This window comes from Salvia splendens, chromosome 15 (assembly GCF_004379255.2).
Source record: "Salvia splendens isolate huo1 chromosome 15, SspV2, whole genome shotgun sequence".
NCBI lineage: Eukaryota > Viridiplantae > Streptophyta > Magnoliopsida > Lamiales > Lamiaceae > Salvia > Salvia splendens.
Genome location: NC_056046.1, coordinates 32,700,484 through 32,718,654, shown reverse-complemented (window position 1 = coordinate 32,718,654; position 18,171 = coordinate 32,700,484). Strand labels below are relative to the sequence as shown.

Genomic DNA, 18,171 nt, shown 5'->3' with positions numbered 1-18,171 from the left:
ACCGCGTTTTATCGGACCTTACGAGATCCAAGAAATAGTCGGCCCTGTAGCGTACAGATTAGCGCTCCCGCCAAGCTTCGGGAATGTTCACAATGTGTTTCATGTATCACAGTTGAGAAAGTACGTGTTTGACCCCAAACACATAGTGCACCAAGAAGAAATGGTGTTAGAACCAGATTTGAGCTATGAAGAAAAGCCAGAAGCAATTCTGGACAGAAAAGTTAAAGAGTTGAGAAATAAAAATATTGTAACAGTGAAAGTCCTATGGAAGCATCACGGCCGCGAGGAGGCGACGTGGGAGGTCGAGGACCAGATGAAAGAGAAGTACCCACAGCTTTTTGCCTAACCGAGACAAAATTTCGGGACGAAATTTTTGTTAAGGGGGGTAGAATGTAATAGCCGAGACCTAGATTCTCGAGGATTTTTAAGAAATAAAAAAAAAAACCAGCTTTTATTTAACGAATGAAATAGTATTTTTATTTCTTGAGAAAGGGTACAAATTACAGTTTTCAGAATCTCAAACTAAAGTTACAATCTTTGACGACGAAAATAAAAGTCGAGCTACACTTTTACATTTAGAAATCCCTAAGGGCTACTTCGGCCTTCGTCAAGGGCCGTCTCGGCCCCAGATTTTCGAACGAGCCGAGAGGACGAGACCACGAGGAAGAACAGCCTCGGTTCCTGCCAAAGCACACACGAAAGAGAATTAGTTGCATGAATAGAGACAACTAAAAGAGGTGTATTAGGAAAGGGAAGGGGAAACAATACCTTTCAGAAATGTGAGTGAGAGTTGGCCCAAAAGAGGCAAACTCCAGCCAGCAGGCTCCCCTCCAGCAAATACTCTGCAAAGCTGCAGATAGCAGCCCTTGTTTCCCCCACCCGAACCTGTTATAGTCCGGGAATCAGCCCCCACAATGCCATTAAATGCACGAGTACACCCCTGCAAATCCCTGCAGAGTACAGCCACTACCATGAAACGCCATCAGAATCTGTTAGAAAAGAGGAATCAGGGACTCAGAGTATGCACAATCTGTGGAGCCCTTTGCCAGCCAACACTCAGCTATGTGCAGCTTTCAGTTACAAACCAAGCATATATACATGCTCTCCCCCTCGTTCCACTCCCCTATACTTCAACTTTCTCATTCAGTGGATAACAAGCTAAAGGGAGGGAGGAAGAACCAAGACAGAGAAGAGGGAATCGAGCAAGAGTAAGAGCAGCCTCACTCAGCAATCACAAGAGGTAAATCCTCCAAACCATACTAGCATCATGTAACACACAGTAGATAGCCAAGTTTGAGCAGCCTCACTCTCCCAACGCTACTGTCTCCAAGCTTCGGGAATGTTCACAATGTGTTTCATGTATCACAGTTGAGAAAGTACGTGTTTGACCCCAAACACATAGTGCACCAAGAAGAAATGGTGTTAGAACCAGATTTGAGCTATGAAGAAAAGCCAGAAGCAATTCTGGACAGAAAAGTTAAAGAGTTGAGAAATAAAAATATTGTAACAGTGAAAGTCCTATGGAAGCATCACGGCCGCGAGGAGGCGACGTGGGAGGTCGAGGACCAGATGAAAGAGAAGTACCCACAGCTTTTTGCCTAACCGAGACAAAATTTCGGGACGAAATTTTTGTTAAGGGGGGTAGAATGTAATAGCCGAGACCTAGATTCTCGAGGATTTTTAAGAAATAAAAAAAAAAACCAGCTTTTATTTAACGAATGAAATAGTATTTTTATTTCTTGAGAAAGGGTACAAATTACAGTTTTCAGAATCTCAAACTAAAGTTACAATCTTTGACGACGAAAATAAAAGTCGAGCTACACTTTTACATTTAGAAATCCCTAAGGGCTACTTCGGCCTTCGTCAAGGGCCGTCTCGGCCCCAGATTTTCGAACGAGCCGAGAGGACAAGACCACGAGGAAGAACAGCCTCGGTTCCTGCCAAAGCACACACGAAAGAGAATTAGTTGCATGAATAGAGACAACTAAAAGAGGTGTATTAGGAAAGGGAAGGGGAAACAATACCTTTCAGAAATGTGAGTGAGAGTTGGCCCAAAAGAGGCAAACTCCAGCCAGCAGGCTCCCCTCCAGCAAATACTCTGCAAAGCTGCAGATAGCAGCCCTTGTTTCCCCCACCCGAACCTGTTATAGTCCGGGAATCAGCCCCCACAATGCCATTAAATGCACGAGTACACCCCTGCAAATCCCTGCAGAGTACAGCCACTACCATGAAACGCCATCAGAATCTGTTAGAAAAGAGGAATCAGGGACTCAGAGTATGCACAATCTGTGGAGCCCTTTGCCAGCCAACACTCAGCTATGTGCAGCTTTCAGTTACAAACCAAGCATATATACATGCTCTCCCCCTCGTTCCACTCCCCTATACTTCAACTTTCTCATTCAGTGGATAACAAGCTAAAGGGAGGGAGGAAGAACCAAGACAGAGAAGAGGGAATCGAGCAAGAGTAAGAGCAGCCTCACTCAGCAATCACAAGAGGTAAATCCTCCAAACCATACTAGCATCATGTAACACACAGTAGATAGCCAAGTTTGAGAACTTAGGGACAAAAGCTCAGGAACGTAGATGCTCTAGAACAAGAATCGAATCACCATAACCTGCCTAATGCTAAATCGTCTAAAAGAGGTCATAAATTAGCTAAGTAAGAAAGACTTAGCTTTAGGGACAAGAAACTGCCCCGGTGGCTACTGGCGATAGTAAGCCCGCGAAGACAGCTGCGGAGAGCCCCGGGTGCAGCGGCGACGGCCTACAGGCGACGACGGCCACGACGCGACGGAGGCGTCGCGAGCAGGGTCGTGGTGATGATGAGCCGTTCCTGCAGTGCAGCCGAGAGAGATGAGAGGGGGTCACGGAGCCGACGCCTCCACCTCTGTTCCGACGATAGCTCGAATTCACCGAGCCCCAGTGATGGCGATGACCACGACGACGCCCCTCTGTCCCAACAGCGCAAATTAGCCGAGCTGGCAGCCAGATGCTGCGTCGAGGTGAAGCACGCCGTCTTCGGTGACCTCGTGGCGGCGGTTTGCCGAGAAGAAAGGGGCAGAGAAGGGGTTTGAGCTAGGGATTCGATCTTGTTGATTTGGAGTTGTGTTGAGAAGAAGAAATGAGAGAGGCCGATCTAGAGAGTGGTCTCATTTGGTTTTTGGGCCACTGAAATTGGGCCTCAGTTTAAAAAAAAAAAAAGAAGAGAAGGGAAATGGGCTTGAGGAAATTAAAATAGTCTGGGCCAGAATATTTAATCTCTATGGGCCTAAGATTTTATTTCTGGAATTTATTCCTAAAGCCACGGAAGAAAAGAACTTATAAGCCGTGACTGAAATAAAAGCCAATAAATAATTAAGCCGACTTTAATAGCCACAAGGAGTGTTTTAAAAATACTTAAGCTTATCCGGGAATTTTAGTCAAACCCGACCAGTTCGGCCAGTTTCAGAATAGATTAAATCGTTGATTTAATTAAGAACTTAGATCCTCCTAATTTTTTTTTAGAAGAAGGGAAATAAATAATAAAGGAGCACGCTTAGGCATGCATTCATGCAAGATCGGTAAATTATTTAAGCCTAATTCAAGTATATTAATTTTTGTAAAGGAACGTCGTCGCTCGACGCGTAATCTCAGGACAGGAAAGCAGCACTGTTTTGCAGGAGTTTAAGCAATTGAGGTGGGCTTTTCTATCCTACATTATGTGTGGGCTTTCTCTTCCTTCTTTTAAAGCGTGTTTTATGTGAAAACATGATTATTTGAATGAGTTGTCATGCCATGTTTTGTTTTATGATTGCCTATCTGTTGGCTATGCCAACCCAGTTAAATCGAATTCGGGTCCCAGTAGGTCAGTAAATCCTACTCGGACTAGTGTACACATAGGGACCGTGAGCTAGCGCTAGGTTGGCCGGTTCGTGGGTCGTGAGCTAGCGCCAGGTTGGCCGGCCCAGTGGTCGTGGAATGTGGCCACATTCCCGACTCACGCAGCTGATATGGCATATCATCAGAAGTTTAAATGACTGCAGTCTATTTTCAGAAAGAAATAACAGATTTTAGTGACCGGGATAGATTTTCAGTAAAACCCCGCGTTCACTCAGCTTGGCTGACAACTAAAAGAAAAACAGTTTTCGGCATGAGCCCACTGAGTGCATCAAGTACTCAGCCCTGCATATTGTTTTCCTTAATGTGCAGGTTGATTGTTGTCGAAGCCGAGGAGGTGTTGGGACAGAAGACCAAATAAGTAGGAAGGTAGCGGGTGTAGTATGTCTTCATACATATTACATCTGTCTTGGTACTCTTCCGTTGCGCAAATTCAGAACATTCATTTAACAAAGACAATTTCCCATAACTACTCTGATTCAGCATGGTTTGTACCCTCAACACACTTCAGACAATGTTTCTTTTGATTTAAGCATCTTATGATGAGTTGAGACAGTTTCAGTATGTTTTAGTCGCGGTAAAGCTACACTTTCTTTGACTAGGGAGATGTGGTCGTGACATGGGAAGTCATTCCGAGTCTCTGGACTCGCCCAGCGACCGCTGGCGATATCGCAGCGGTCCGCTGGCAATTCACTGGAACGGTTCTGACCCCTGCCCAATGACCGCTGTGTGTATGCAGCGGCCGCTGACCTTTCACAGCTCTCTAGCCGCGATTTTTCAAAATTTTCAAAATTTCACCCGTCAGACCTCTACGTGAAAATTTTCAAGGTATCTTTACTGCTTTCATAGTTTACTCACGTCCCTACCGACTCTACAAACTTATTTTACACTTTGTTGTAAATATGTTTGGGGGGATGAAGTGGTGGACCATGAGTTTAGGTTTTTGTTTTAAGTTTTTGTTTTGAAAAAAAAACCCGAAGGTGAATTTTCTTGAAAACTGATAAGTCGTATTCTAGGCCTTGGTTACTGGTCAGTATAACGTGCATAATTGGATTATATCTACAAAACAGTGCTAAAGTGTGCAGGAAAAGCGTTCCAGTCAGTAGGAAAAAGTTCAGATAACTCAGATGAAAAGAGCGCCAGAAGGGTGCAATACTGACCAAGATGCATGCCAAAAAGGCTCGAGATGGAGAAGAAGGATGGCTGGGAAGGATCCACCACAAACAAGGGCAAATGAGTCATTTCGCGAAGAGAGTCTGACCTAAAAATCAAGGGCAGGCCTCCCTATAAAAGGAAGCCACTTGGAGAGAAGAATGGAGGATCACCTTACATACTTAGTTAGAGTTCTCTCGGGAGTTACCGTTCCTTCAGCATCGTACAAGTATTCTCATTCCTCGCCAAAGCTATGGTCACCTGAGTTCCTAAAGTCCGCCGGTTAATCAGTCTCCGTCATTCCAGCTAGTGTTTTCGTAGTCAGAACAGTTTATCGCCCGGAGTGGCAAAAACAATCTTATTTGCTTTCGTAGTTAATCGTTTCTCGTTTGTTTCCGTTGGATCTGTGGAATATTCGGTACTTGTTTCATTTTGGATGTATTTTGTTGGAGATCCAAACGTTCTATGATATGAAGTTGTTTTATTTTATGCATCTGCTCGGTTAATTTTGTTCATTCTGCCTAGGTTGCGTAGATCTAGTCTTTGCAGTAATTTCTAAATGTTTGGATCATGATTTCACCTAGAGTTTCTAGATCTAAATTCGTTGGTTTCATTGTTGGTTGGATTTAGTTTTCTGAAGTGTTTGAGTACAAAATCCGAGTTTACGTGATTTCTGTCACCTTGCATGTCGTCCAGTATGCATATCTCTTGATTTCATGCGTTAATCTTCGTGTTTAAGCATTTTAATCGGTGGATCTAATTTGTGAGTTCGTGAATCTGAAGCTGTGATCATGGAGTCTGTTTCTATTTGATTGTTGTGCATATTAGTTGAAGAAGATAACGTCCACTTCCAAGTTTTTGGGACCACTTAGCTTTTAGGTTAGTTTTTGCTTTGTCCTTTACTTTTTTCTGTGGTACCCTCCATATCTGACAGTGCAACAACCTAACTGCTAAATATTCCCTAATTTTCTGTTTAGCTTTTTATAGTAACCATTCTACTTTCCACATGTCTCAGAAACATCTTGTTCCCCACATTCACGTACACAGCTACATGCCGATCCCGTTCACGCCACTAGTCAGTAGAGTACCCCCTTTAATTCTTGTCTAGGTAGATACTCAGCCCACGCGTGGTAGCAAACCAAACCCTTCCAGAATATCACCACAATTACTCAAATGCATCATCTCTGTGGGATTCGACCCTTACCTCCACTATACTAGCCAGTTGAAGTGGGTTGAGGAAATTATTGATACTAGGTTCAGGCTTAGCTGGGGTTTTATCCTGATCAGTAGGATACATCCTTGCTTATCGCGACACCTGCACAAACCTGCTCTTTCAAATGGCGCCGTTGCCGGGGATGAATGGCGTTATTAGCTGTTATTGTGTGTGATACTTTGGCGTATATAGTGTGCATAATTTTTTCTCTTTCTTTTTATTCCAGTTTATGAGAAGCAGTTCGGCTCCTGACCATTAGAGACCGAAGATACTCCAACGAGGGACTATACTCGTAAACACTCATTCTGACCTGTCGACAACCCAGTCTGATCTAGGCACGAGTAGTGACGAAGAGCGAGACACAATAGAAGGAGAAATACCAGAAGAGGTGCTACAGTTGGAAGGAAACCCAAGGAGGATGCTGCCCAAATAGACGATGATCCAGATATCAGAATGCTGAACGCGCATACCGAAGGAGAACCGCCGCAAGCTATAGTTGTCACCCCAGGACAGACGGCCTGTGATGTGAAGGCCCATGTTATCGCGATCCTACCCACGTACTGTGGGAAGAGCTATGAAGGCCCCTACGAATTCCTTCATGAGTTCTGTAAGATTTGTAGGGCACAGAGAAGGCCAACAGGGGCGACCGAGGATGACTACCGATTGAAAGCTTTTCCGTTCGTCCTAAAAGGGGAGGCCAACACCTGGTTTATGCGCCTGTCCCCCAGCTCCATTAAGAGTTGGGCTGACTTCAACTCAGCCTTCTTAGGCGAATTCTTCCCTTCATCGAAGACGAGTGCGCTGAAGAGAGAGATAACTAGTGTGAAGCAGGGGTACGATGAACCCTTGAGTGATTATTGGGTGAAGTATATGAGCCTCTTGGATGCGTGTCCAAACCATCGCATGGCAGATATAGAGACACATCACGTATTCTATGAAGGAATGAACAAGGCAACAAAGGATCTGGCAAACTCATCGCCAGGAGGAAGCTTCACATAACTACGGGTCGGTGAAGCGAAAAAGGTCCTAGGGAAGCTTCTGAGCGCGAAGAAGGAGTACGACAATTCAAGGGATGGTTACAGCAGAGAAAGGATTGCTAGTGCTTCGTCTACTGACCAGGAGCAGAAGATAGAGCAGAAGATGGACTTGAAGATGGAAGAGCTGAAAAAGAGGTTCCTGAGCGTGATCGAGAAGAACACACCGCCACCTTCCCCAACTGGAAGCTACAAGGGTGCAGAGCAGGGAAATCAAGGACCACACTATGATCAGCCTAATGACTTCGTCAATGTGGAGCAAGTCAATGCTGCGGGGTACTATAATTCTAATGGGAATTGGATCCCAGGGAGACAGCGAGACGCACCATGGAGGGACCATCCAAATTTTCGATGGGGGAATGGAAACCAAAATCAAAATCAAGGTCAAGGTCAGAACCAATACAACCCTCACCCGAATCAAAATCCCAGCCGTGGTCCAGAAAATTCCGACCACCAATTCAACTGGTCAGGAAGAAACCCACAACCCCACAACCAAAACCCACAGAACCAGAACCCACCAAACCAAAACTCGAACCCTGTTTATGTACCTCCCCACCAGAGAAACTTCCAAAATTACCAGAATCAGCCTAATCAAGGTCCCCAACACCAGCAGAACCAGAACCAGTTCCCGAGCCAAAACCAGAATCAATATCACCAAGACAAGTACAACTCTCTTGCCCAGTATAACCAATACCCACCTAACTAGAACCAGCAAAACATCCAGAATTACCAGCATAACCAAAACACCCAGTGTATCCAGCACCAATGACCGAATCAGTTCCAGTATCCCAACAGGTTAAGGAGATCTATGGAGGACATGATGGGAGAAATGCTCGCTTCGCAGCAAACTATCAAAGGTGAATTGCAATCCCGTAATGAAGTCGTGCAGGGGATGCAAAATTCCCAGAAGGAGCATAAGGCGAACATGGATACGATGAATAGACAATTAGCCCAACTGGCGAGTTCGATGGGTGAATTGAAAGCAAACTCGGGAAAACTCCCGTCTACTGTCCATGTACCCGAAAAGGCAAATGTGAGTAAGGTCACATTGCGGTCCGGTACTGCCTATGAGGGACCCCAACCGAGGAAGCCCAGTGGAGAGCCTAGTGGGACGGAGATACTGAGAGACGTTGTCTCGGAAGGAGAGCTCAACATACCTATGCCTCAAATGCAGGATCCGTTTTTCTTAAGTGAGGAACCATAGGGAAAAGGTGAAACCAAGGGCGTACAACCCAGGGAAGACCGGCCTAAGGAAGCAAAACCCATGAAGGAGACTCCAACCCAGGACGTGCCCAAGAAAGACTCCGAAGATGCTGTTGAAGGGCAGGTGGACGAAGAGAAAGGAAAGAAACCATTCCCTTACCGTTTCGTGACCAAGAGGAAGAAGGAGAACCCTGTGGATTACATGTCGATTTTTGGGAAGCTGGATGTCACCATACCATTCCTCCAAGCCGTAAAGCTACCCCCGCTCGGGAAATTTATCAAAGAATTCATAGCCAGGAAAGCCCAGGAGGATGGAAAGATCATGGTGGAAGGGATAGCGTCAGCAATCGTGCAAGAAAAGCTACCACCCAAGAGAGCCGACCCAGGTATGTTCACTCTACCTATAACTATAGGAGATGTGAAAGTCGAGCATGCAATGTGTGACCTGGGAGCATCTATAAATGTTATGCCATTGTCAATCTATAACCGGTTGAAGGGAGTAAAGTTGTCGAACACTAGGGTGTTAATCCAACTGGCTGTTAGATCATGCATCAATCCTGAGGGTGTGTTAGAAAATGTGTTGGTGAGAGTACATGATTTTACTTATCTTGCTGACTTCTATGTGATCAAAATGAGTGAGTCTGAGGCTAGGGAGTCTAGCGGTATATTGTTAGGGAGACCATTTTTAAGAACAGCTAAGACAATCGTGGACATGGCTGAGGGGACAATTTAAATTGATTTTAATGGAGAGAAATTTACTTTTGATATCAATGAGGCCATGAAGAAACCTATCGATTCTGAAAATTTGTGCTATGTTGATGAAATTAACCCCCTACTCCAAGATTTTCTTGAGACCGAATTATTGCAGGAAAAACTCCAAGCGTTAGATGTTTATGGACAAGCTGATGTAGAAGCGGCTGCTTGGTGCGATCTGATCAGTGGCCAAGGATTGACTGATGAAGAGATAGAAGGAGCAATTAAGGAGTTTTGTCAGAAATCAGAGTTTATTGGAGCCGCATGGGCTCAACTACCAACCAGTACAAGGGAATTCTCGGATGGTGAAGTAGAGAAAGAGGGAGATACAGAAAAAAACCCTCTACCTGAAAACTCACTTTCCCCACAAGTCGAGCTGAAGAAACTGCCAGCAAATCTGAAGTATGCCTTTCTGGGAGAGCAGAACTCCTACCCGGTGATCATCAACAGCAGTCTTACGAAGGAGCAAGAGACGAGGCTACTGAATGTGCTGGACAAGAACAAAAGAGAAATTGGATGGAGCCTTACAGATTTGGTGGGAATAAGCCCCGATGTCTGCATGGACCACATTAGGCTAGAAGAAGGAGCAAAAGCACATCGAGACTCGCAGAGGAAGGTGAACCCTAACATGCGGGAGGAGATATTGAAGGAAATCATGAAGTTGCTGTCGTTAGGAATTATTTATTCGGTGCCCGATAGCGAGTGGGTCAGCCCCATTCACATGGTCCCTAAGAAGTCCGGGATTCAAGTGGTTCAAAACGAAAGGAATGAACTGATACCAACAAGGTTAGTCACTGGTTGGCGTATGTGCATAGATTACCACAAACTGAACGCCGCAACCAGGAAGGACCACTTCCCCCTACCGTTCATCGATCAGATGTTGGAGCGACTAGCTAGGAAGAAGTACTTTTGTTTTTTAGATGGGTACAACGAGTATTTTCAAATCTAAGTGGACCCTGAGGACCAGGATAAAACCACCTTCACCTGCCCATTTGGAACCTACGCGTACAGACGCATGCCATTCGGTCTGTACAATGCTCCGGGTACATTTCAACGATGCATGATGAGCATATTTTCCGATCTGATCAAGGAGTGCATAGAAATATTCATGGATGACTTTACAGTCTACGGAGACTCTTTCGACTCAAGCCTTCATCACTTGGTCGTAGTTCTGGAGAGGTGTCAAGCAAAAAGTCTGGTCTTAAATTTCGAAAAGTGCCATTTCATTGTCACAGAGGGGATCGTCATAGGACACGTGGTGTCGGAGAGAGGTATCCAGGTAGATAAAGCCAAAGTGGACGTCATATCCAAGTTGCCATTCCCTACTGACCAGAAGGAAATAAGTTGTTTTCTGGGGCATGCAGGATTTTATCGACGATTTATTAAGGACTTCGCCAAGATCGCCCAACCCCTTACCAGACTTCTTCAAAATGAGGTGGAGTTCAATTTTGATGAACAGTGCAAGACTGCTTTAAACCTTCTCAAAGAAAAGCTGATATCTGCACCAATTATCCGGGCTCCTGACTGGGATTACCCTTTCGAAGTGATGTGTGACGCCAGTGATTACGCGGTGGGAGTTGTTCTGGGTAAGAAAATCGAAGGGAAAAGGTATGTGATTTTCTATGCATCTAAAACATTGAATCAGGCCCAAAGGAATTATGACACCACTGAAAGGAGATGTTGGCCGTGGTGTATTCATTCGAGAAGTTTCGGCAGTACTTGTTGGGATCCAAGGTCATCGTCTATACTGACCATGCGGCCATTAAGTACCTGATTGCCAAGAAAGAATCGAAACCCCATTTGATTCGATGGGTATTCCTGTTACAAGAATTTGATTGGGAGGTGGAAGATAAGAAAGGGGTCGAGAACAAAGTAGTGGACCATTTGAGCAGAATAGTGCAAGATGGGAGCAGCGAAGAGGTACACGACCGGTTTCCAGAGGAGCACTTGTGCAAAGTGGTTTTTGCCGTTAGGAAAATTAATTGGGAAGAAGAAATGAAGCTTACTGGCCAGGATGTCACACTAAAGGGAAAGAAAAGGTTGGGCAAGAGCCATGGTTTGCGGACCTAGCCAATTACCTAGTTTCAGGGGAGCTTCTAGAAATACCAACCATCACCAAAGCTCAAAGAATGAAGATCAAGAGTGAAGCAAAATACTACTTTTGGGATGACCCATACCTTTGGAAGGTAGGAGCAGATCAAGTGATAAGAAGATGCATTTCTGACTGGGAGCAGAGGGACGTATTGACACATTGCCACTCCTTGGCATGTGGAGGGCATTTCGGTCCCAAGAAAACGACAAGAAAGATTCTGAACAGCGGATTTTATTGGCCAACCCTCAACAAAGATGCCTATGAATTCTGTAGAAGTTGCGAGCGTTGTCAACTAACCGGTGGGATATCTGCACGAGATGAAATACCACAAGTACCGGTTATTGTCTACGAGCTGTTTGACATATGGGGGATGGATTTCGTGGGGCCTTTTCCCTCATCATATGGAAACTTGTATATTTTAGTTGCAGTTAACTACGTCTCTAAATGGGTAGAAGCCAAGGCCATGAGCACGTGCGAAGCGAAAAAGGTAGCCAAATTCCTCAAGAGTAATATTTTCAGTCGGTTTGGAGTACCAAGGGCCATCATATCCGATCAGGGAACTCATTTCTGTAACCGCACTATCGAAGCCTTGATGAAGATGTACGGTGTGCACCACAGATTATCTAGCCCCTACCACCCACAAGCGAACGGTCAAGCGGAAATCTCTAATCGAAAAATAAATAACATACTGGAAAAAACTGTCAACCCTTCTAGGAAGGATTGGATTGTAAGGTTAGATGATGCTCTGTGGGCGTATCAGACAGCCTACAAAACCACCATAGGGATGTCCCCATACAGAATCGTTTTTGGGAAGATGTGCTACTTAGTAGTAGGGATCGAACATCGAGCATACTAGGCAGTACAACAAGTTAATATGGATGCTAAAGCCTGTGAGGAGGAAAGGAAGCTGCAACTACAGGAGTTAGAGGAACTTAGATTGGAGTCATTTGATTTCGCCATGTGGTATAAAGAGAGAACTAAATTGTGGCACGACAGAAATCTAAGGACCAAAGACCTTCATGTTGGCCAGAAAGTACTACTCTTCCAGTCAAGATTGAAGCTAATGCCTGGTTAGCTCAAATCAGTGGACAGGACCCTATGTCATAACCGCACTCCGTTCCAATGGAGCAGTGGAGATTTCAGAGAGTATTCCTAACTCTGAACCTTTTATCGTAAATGGACATAGGCTGAAGGTATTTAGGGATAACAGTGATGTGGGTGTAGTGGATGAGATTTCACTACAACCACATACTAAGATTGCATACTAACTGGTAGGATAGGAATTTGGAGTTCCACTGAGCCAGTTTTCTTTTAGCAAAGCTTGCATATGCTGGCCAAGTAGAATTCCAAATTACCTAAAGAAATTGTAAATATTGTAAATACGTGGTAGTTAATTAATTAATTCTCAATTGGAGTACGTACTAATCACAAAAACACCAAGTTGGTGAAATTCTCAATTGTATTTAAGTGTCCTCTTTACTTTGTTACCATTCTAGGAAAATATGGGGGGAAAATGTTAAAAATGAAGATTTGAAAGGGATGGAGTGTAATTTGAATTTGGGTGTTTGTTGCAGCTTTGCAGGGAGGACAGCGACTGGGAGAACGCGTGTGCAGAGAAAGGACAGGCGATGTCCAATCAAGAGGCAGAGCTCTCAACCGTCTCTCACGTGAAGCAGCGTGACCTGGAAACCGTCTGTAGCCGATTACAAACCCTCAACCTCTCTATTACACTAATAACCCAACCGTCCATTTCCCTTTCATTTCGCAAACCCTTACCTCCCTCCTCTCTTCCAAAATTACCATCGTTCTCCACCAGAAATCGACACCAACATTACCACCAAAAATCACTGATTCAAGCCATGGGGAAGAAAAAAATGGCAAGAAAACAGACCGCGGAGAAACCCCTATCAACCCGACGGGATGAAACCCTAGAATTGCAACCGCCGACGGAAGAGCGGCCGCCAAACCCACAACCACAAGAACCGGTTCCTCAGACTCCGGCTATGGTTTCTTTGGACGTCATGACAGAGTTCCTCAGACAGCAGGACCCGACTAGAGATTGGGCGGCTGAGTTGGCAGGTTTTAGCCGAATCGAAGGCAAATGGGGCATGACCGGAACAACCTCGGTAGTACCTACATCAGAAATGAGTGTGCAACCCACGGTACAACCACCATCTTCTATTCCGACTTCCTCAACAACCTCCGCAGAAAGGGAGTCTTTCGCGACAGTCGCACCATCAGAACCCTCGAAACCCTCCCCGACTCACCAACAAAGTGACCCGAAGGGAGCAAGGAGCAGCTGAGTCGGGAGGGAGGAGATGAACCAGAGAGGACGCCGGTAGCGGAGCCCATTCCCCAAGAAATGGCAAGAGAAGAAATAGATCTGAATGAAACAGCCAAGAAACAAGGCATCATGACTGATGATGAATTTCAGATGATTTTAGATGAGGTGAATAGGAAGGAAGATGACACTTTCATGTTGGTTGAGGATTTAGGCCTTGCATCGAGGACAGTCGGAGAAGGTGAAGTATCCGGTACAGGAAACGAACCAGAAGGCCAAGCCCACCAGCCAGTAGACGAAGTGGAAGAGAGGCAAACCAGAGAAGAAGAGACAATGTCAGTAACACCCCAGCCAGATGCAGGGGAGAGTGAAGCACGCATTGAGAATGAGGAGACAGTAACAAGAACAGAGGTACCAGCACCAGTGGCACCTCCAGTGTCGAAACTGGAAGCAGTAAAAAGGAAGTTAGTGTTGAAGAGCGATCCAAAGGCAGAACGGCCGAAGCCTACGAGCGTGTCGCAAAGATGCCTAAGGAAGTGGACATCCAGCAAGGTGAAGGCAAACACAACAGCAGATCCAGTGGAGGTTTTAAGTGAAGAGGAGAGGACCACTCCTACAAAACCTGGGGAGGAATCCTTATCAGCTACTGACTTGGAGGATGCCTCGACGGCCGCCGAAGTGGTCTCACCAACGCCGAGTGACCAGAGAGAGGGGACTGATAAGATGGCTGAAGGTCTGGACCTCGCATCTGAGTCAGTAGGTCACAAAGAGCCAAGAGATGACAATATCCATACCCGCGTGGAGACACACCCTACTACCCAGGACAAGCCTTCAACACAAGCAGAGAAGAAACCGGAAGAAGATGAAGACAGAGATGAGGACAAGTACCGAGAGGAGAGGAAAAGAAAGGGGAAAGCCCCTGTTAAGAAGAAGCCAGGCAGCAAAAAGCAACGCACAGTCAACATCGACGTCGTCATCAAGGAACCAGATCAGAGAGCCTCACCGCACCGAAGGGAGTCGAGCGACAACGAATATACTGCCAGTGAAGAGTCAGGGTCCGAAAGCGACATCTCCCTGGAGGAAGAAGAACACAGCACCTAGCAGCTTTCCGACTACCACCGCGAATTGACACATCCTCCGGTGGAATGGCTACGATACAGGAGATGGGAAGTGGAGCTCACAGATGATTTGATGAACGAGATGAAGCTGTACAACACCCAGAAGCTCCAAGATACGTTCGACGATAAGGATGAGGGCAGCAAACAAATTAAAAGCGGGAAGGTACTCCATTTTCCTTCCCTTGATGAGCTAAGTGTCCGTGAACCTTTTCTATCATATATGCGTGCTCTGGGATTCGATTGGTTGCTGGAGAATAGGGACCCCAATATACCTGTTAGGCTAGCGAAGGAATTTTTCACCACATTTCGTTTCAAGGTTACTACAGATTTGGACGAGGAGTCGATAAGCTTTAGGCTGTTTGGGAGAGAGGTGCGCATGAGTTTGATAGAGTGGACAGTGAGGCTAGGCATGTGTAGTCTGGAGGAAGCCATAGGGTCAGAGTGGAGGAGTCGGGAGAGGGGAATCCCCCGAAGACACATTGAATTTGAACCCCGGGAGGCTTGGGAGGAGTTGACTCACCCGGCGGTTGGGCAATTTACATATACATTATCCTGCTCCACACATTTCAACAATCCTATTCTGCGCCTTGTCCAACTCTATTTGGATTTCAACCTGGTAGGGCAGTCGAATTCAGCCGTCCGGACGTCAATGATAGAACTCTACCTCCTTTGGTGCGCTAAGCGCGGAAAAAGATTACATCTGGGGTTCTGGACCGCGTACCAATGCAACCTCGTTGCCACCCATCCTGCGAGAAATATTTCTCTCTGCCATTTACTGGGAACTTTTGTGAGAAATAACATCAACTGAGTGGAGGGTGAAGACTTGTCGCCCATGTATATGGTGGATCCCCCTGGCCTTTTTGATACGCCGTTTTTGGTACGCACCAACACTGTTTACCTCAGGGAAGGAGTCCCGCGTTTCTATGGCATGGGAGAAGAGGCTGTTCCCGCTGGACGAGTTCCAGCAGGTCGAGGCGCACAAGTACAAGCTCAACGGCAGGCAACTCTAGAGAAAGCAGTGGCAGAGATGGCAGAGGAGAATAGGCAGGTACGAACAGAGTTGACCCGATTGGCGTATGTGATGGAGAGTATCTTGAGGGAGTTAGCGAAGGGAAAACTAGAGAATGTAGCCGGAGCAAGTGGCCATGGAGGCCGAACTGATGAACCATCGGTGACGGAGGAAGAAGAAGATGATCTGGAAGAGTCCGAGGAAGACGAACCTAAGGAACCACCTGCACCCAGCCCTGCCCCCCGAAGGAGCAGGAGAAATATGTGACCACCCCCCCACTGACCAGTTAGTTTTCTTTTTCTTTTCAGTTTGATTAATTTTTTTCTTATTCGCATTTTTTTAGGTAGTATAATTTTTTGTAGTATATGTGTTCAAACCCCATTCATAACACTTAGACTATGCAATAGTCTAAGTGTGAGAAGTAAAGGGTTTGCTACTTTGGCGCATGTGTTTATGTTGTTTTTCTTTTCAAGTGCATGGTAACTCACACTTAGCCTATTGCATAGTCTAAGTGTGATGAGTTTGTGTATATATGTGTTTGTGTTTGTGAGCTCTGTTACGTTTTACACTCTCCCACTTAGCCTATTGCATAGTCTAAGTATGAGAAGTTTTTAGTTTAAGTATGTGTTGTTCTTGTTTCGTTAATATGTTTGTGAGTCAGCCATACCAGCCATTTCCTTTTTTCCACTTCACAGCCTTTTTGAGGGCAGATACTTGTGAAGTGGGAGGGGGGAAGCAATGGCCGGTATGACATGTATATATGTGTGGTTTGTGTTAGTGTTTGTCTAAGTCTAGTTTTTTTTAAGATATGTGTGTGTTGATTGGGCTTAAAACTCAACTGCCTCGAACTGACGGTGAAGTGAATTGAGGGAGATAAGACATGCTGGAAAATGGAAACCACCCCCCTTAGTATTTCCTAGTCAGAATAGATGATGCAAGTATAAGAGAAAAACCCATCCTTAGAGCCAGATATAAAAGCCCTCTTAAATGGTGAGTTATAAGACAAAGTGGAACCACTTTCCACCAATTTAGAAAAGAAAAGAGTGGCTGCCACATGATGCCTAAGGTAAGGTGACCGCGTGTAGCACGTCCTGAAGGCAGTAGGAAACCCCCATCCGAAAAAAAAAAAAAACCAACCCTTAGAACCCCTTTTCTAGCCAAATTCTATGCCCAGAAATAATCCAGTAGCCACTTAGACTGTGTGTGTGCGAGGCGTAAGGCAAGAAGGCAATTTGACCACAAAAAGAAAGAAGAAGGAATAAGGGTGGCAAAGCCACAAGTAAGCTACTGACCAGTTGGAGACCAATATCAGAAAACGTCCAGCCAGAGAAGAGCAACAGCCAAAAACCCGAATACACACAGTTCCCCCACATCAGAATAAAGTAGTAGTTTTTGAACCTTAGAGCCTTAGGAACATCCACCCCAAACACTACAAACCAATAGCCACATTGCAAGCCTTAAAGCCCTTCAGGAGCCGCACGTGAGATCTGAGTCCAGAGCATCCTGGTTCAGCATTATGAGAGAAAACAGTCCTAACATCCCTGGTGAGGAATGAGTGACTGAGCGAATCAGGTGTCTGGCCAAGAGTTTGGGTGATCTTGACGAGCGGATATACTGATTGGGAAGGAAAGGGGGGGCGGCAGAAGTTCAAGGCTGTCTAAGGCCGGATTGCACCTGATCCCAAGGGGAGGGATGGTTGAAAATATAGCCCATTCATTTTGTTTAAGTGTTTGTGTGTTTGTTTATGTGTGTTTTGTCTGTCGTTATGTGTTTTTCTTTGCGTCATGTTTAGAGTCTAGTTTAGGATAGGGTCGGTCAGGGGTGTAACCAGGCTAGAATTCGACTTATTTCTTTTTGTCTGTCCTTCACGCTTGAGGAAAAGCATGTGATAAGTGTGAGCAGTTTGATAAGTCGTATTCTAGGCCTTGGTTACTGGTTAGTATAACGTGCATAATTGGATTATATCTGCAAAACCGTGCTAAAGTGTGCAGGAAAAGCGTTCCAGTCAGTAGGAAAAAGTTCAGATAACTCAGGTGAAAAGAGTATATTGGAGCAGCTTGAGGATTTAGGGAAATGTATTGATGATCTTGAAAATAAATATGAGCAGATCAAAGATGAAGGCAAAGCACTCATGCTTCTAAATTCTTTGCCAAAATTCTATGAGGAGTTCCAGAATGCCATTCTTCTTGGGAGAGACTCCAAGATCACCTATGAGAAAGTAGACTATGCATTGAAGCTTAAAGAATTCCAAAATTCAGCTGGGAAATCTCAAGATCTAGCAGCAGAGAGCTTATATGTCAAGGCTGGAGGAAAGAAACATCAAAAGAACAAGAAAGCTAGGTATTAAAAAGGGAAGTCACAGCTACCTAATTTGCAAGAAGTTTGGGCACTTCAAGAAAAATTGTTATGCTTAGAAAAGGAAGCAGGCAGAAGGTAAGAA

The 18,171-nt window shown here is 45.3% G+C and overlaps 1 long non-coding RNA gene across 1 annotated transcript; it reads right to left on the bottom strand.

Annotated features, from left to right (window-relative positions):
• Nucleotides 1-1,710: 1,710 nt before the first annotated feature.
• Nucleotides 1,711-2,833, bottom strand: LOC121766509. Its single transcript, XR_006043016.1, has 2 exons — nucleotides 2,025-2,833; nucleotides 1,711-1,937 (listed from the first exon to the last, which is right to left on the bottom strand). It is a non-coding gene; the product is annotated as an uncharacterized LOC121766509 (long non-coding RNA).
• Nucleotides 2,834-18,171: the final 15,338 nt, after the last annotated feature.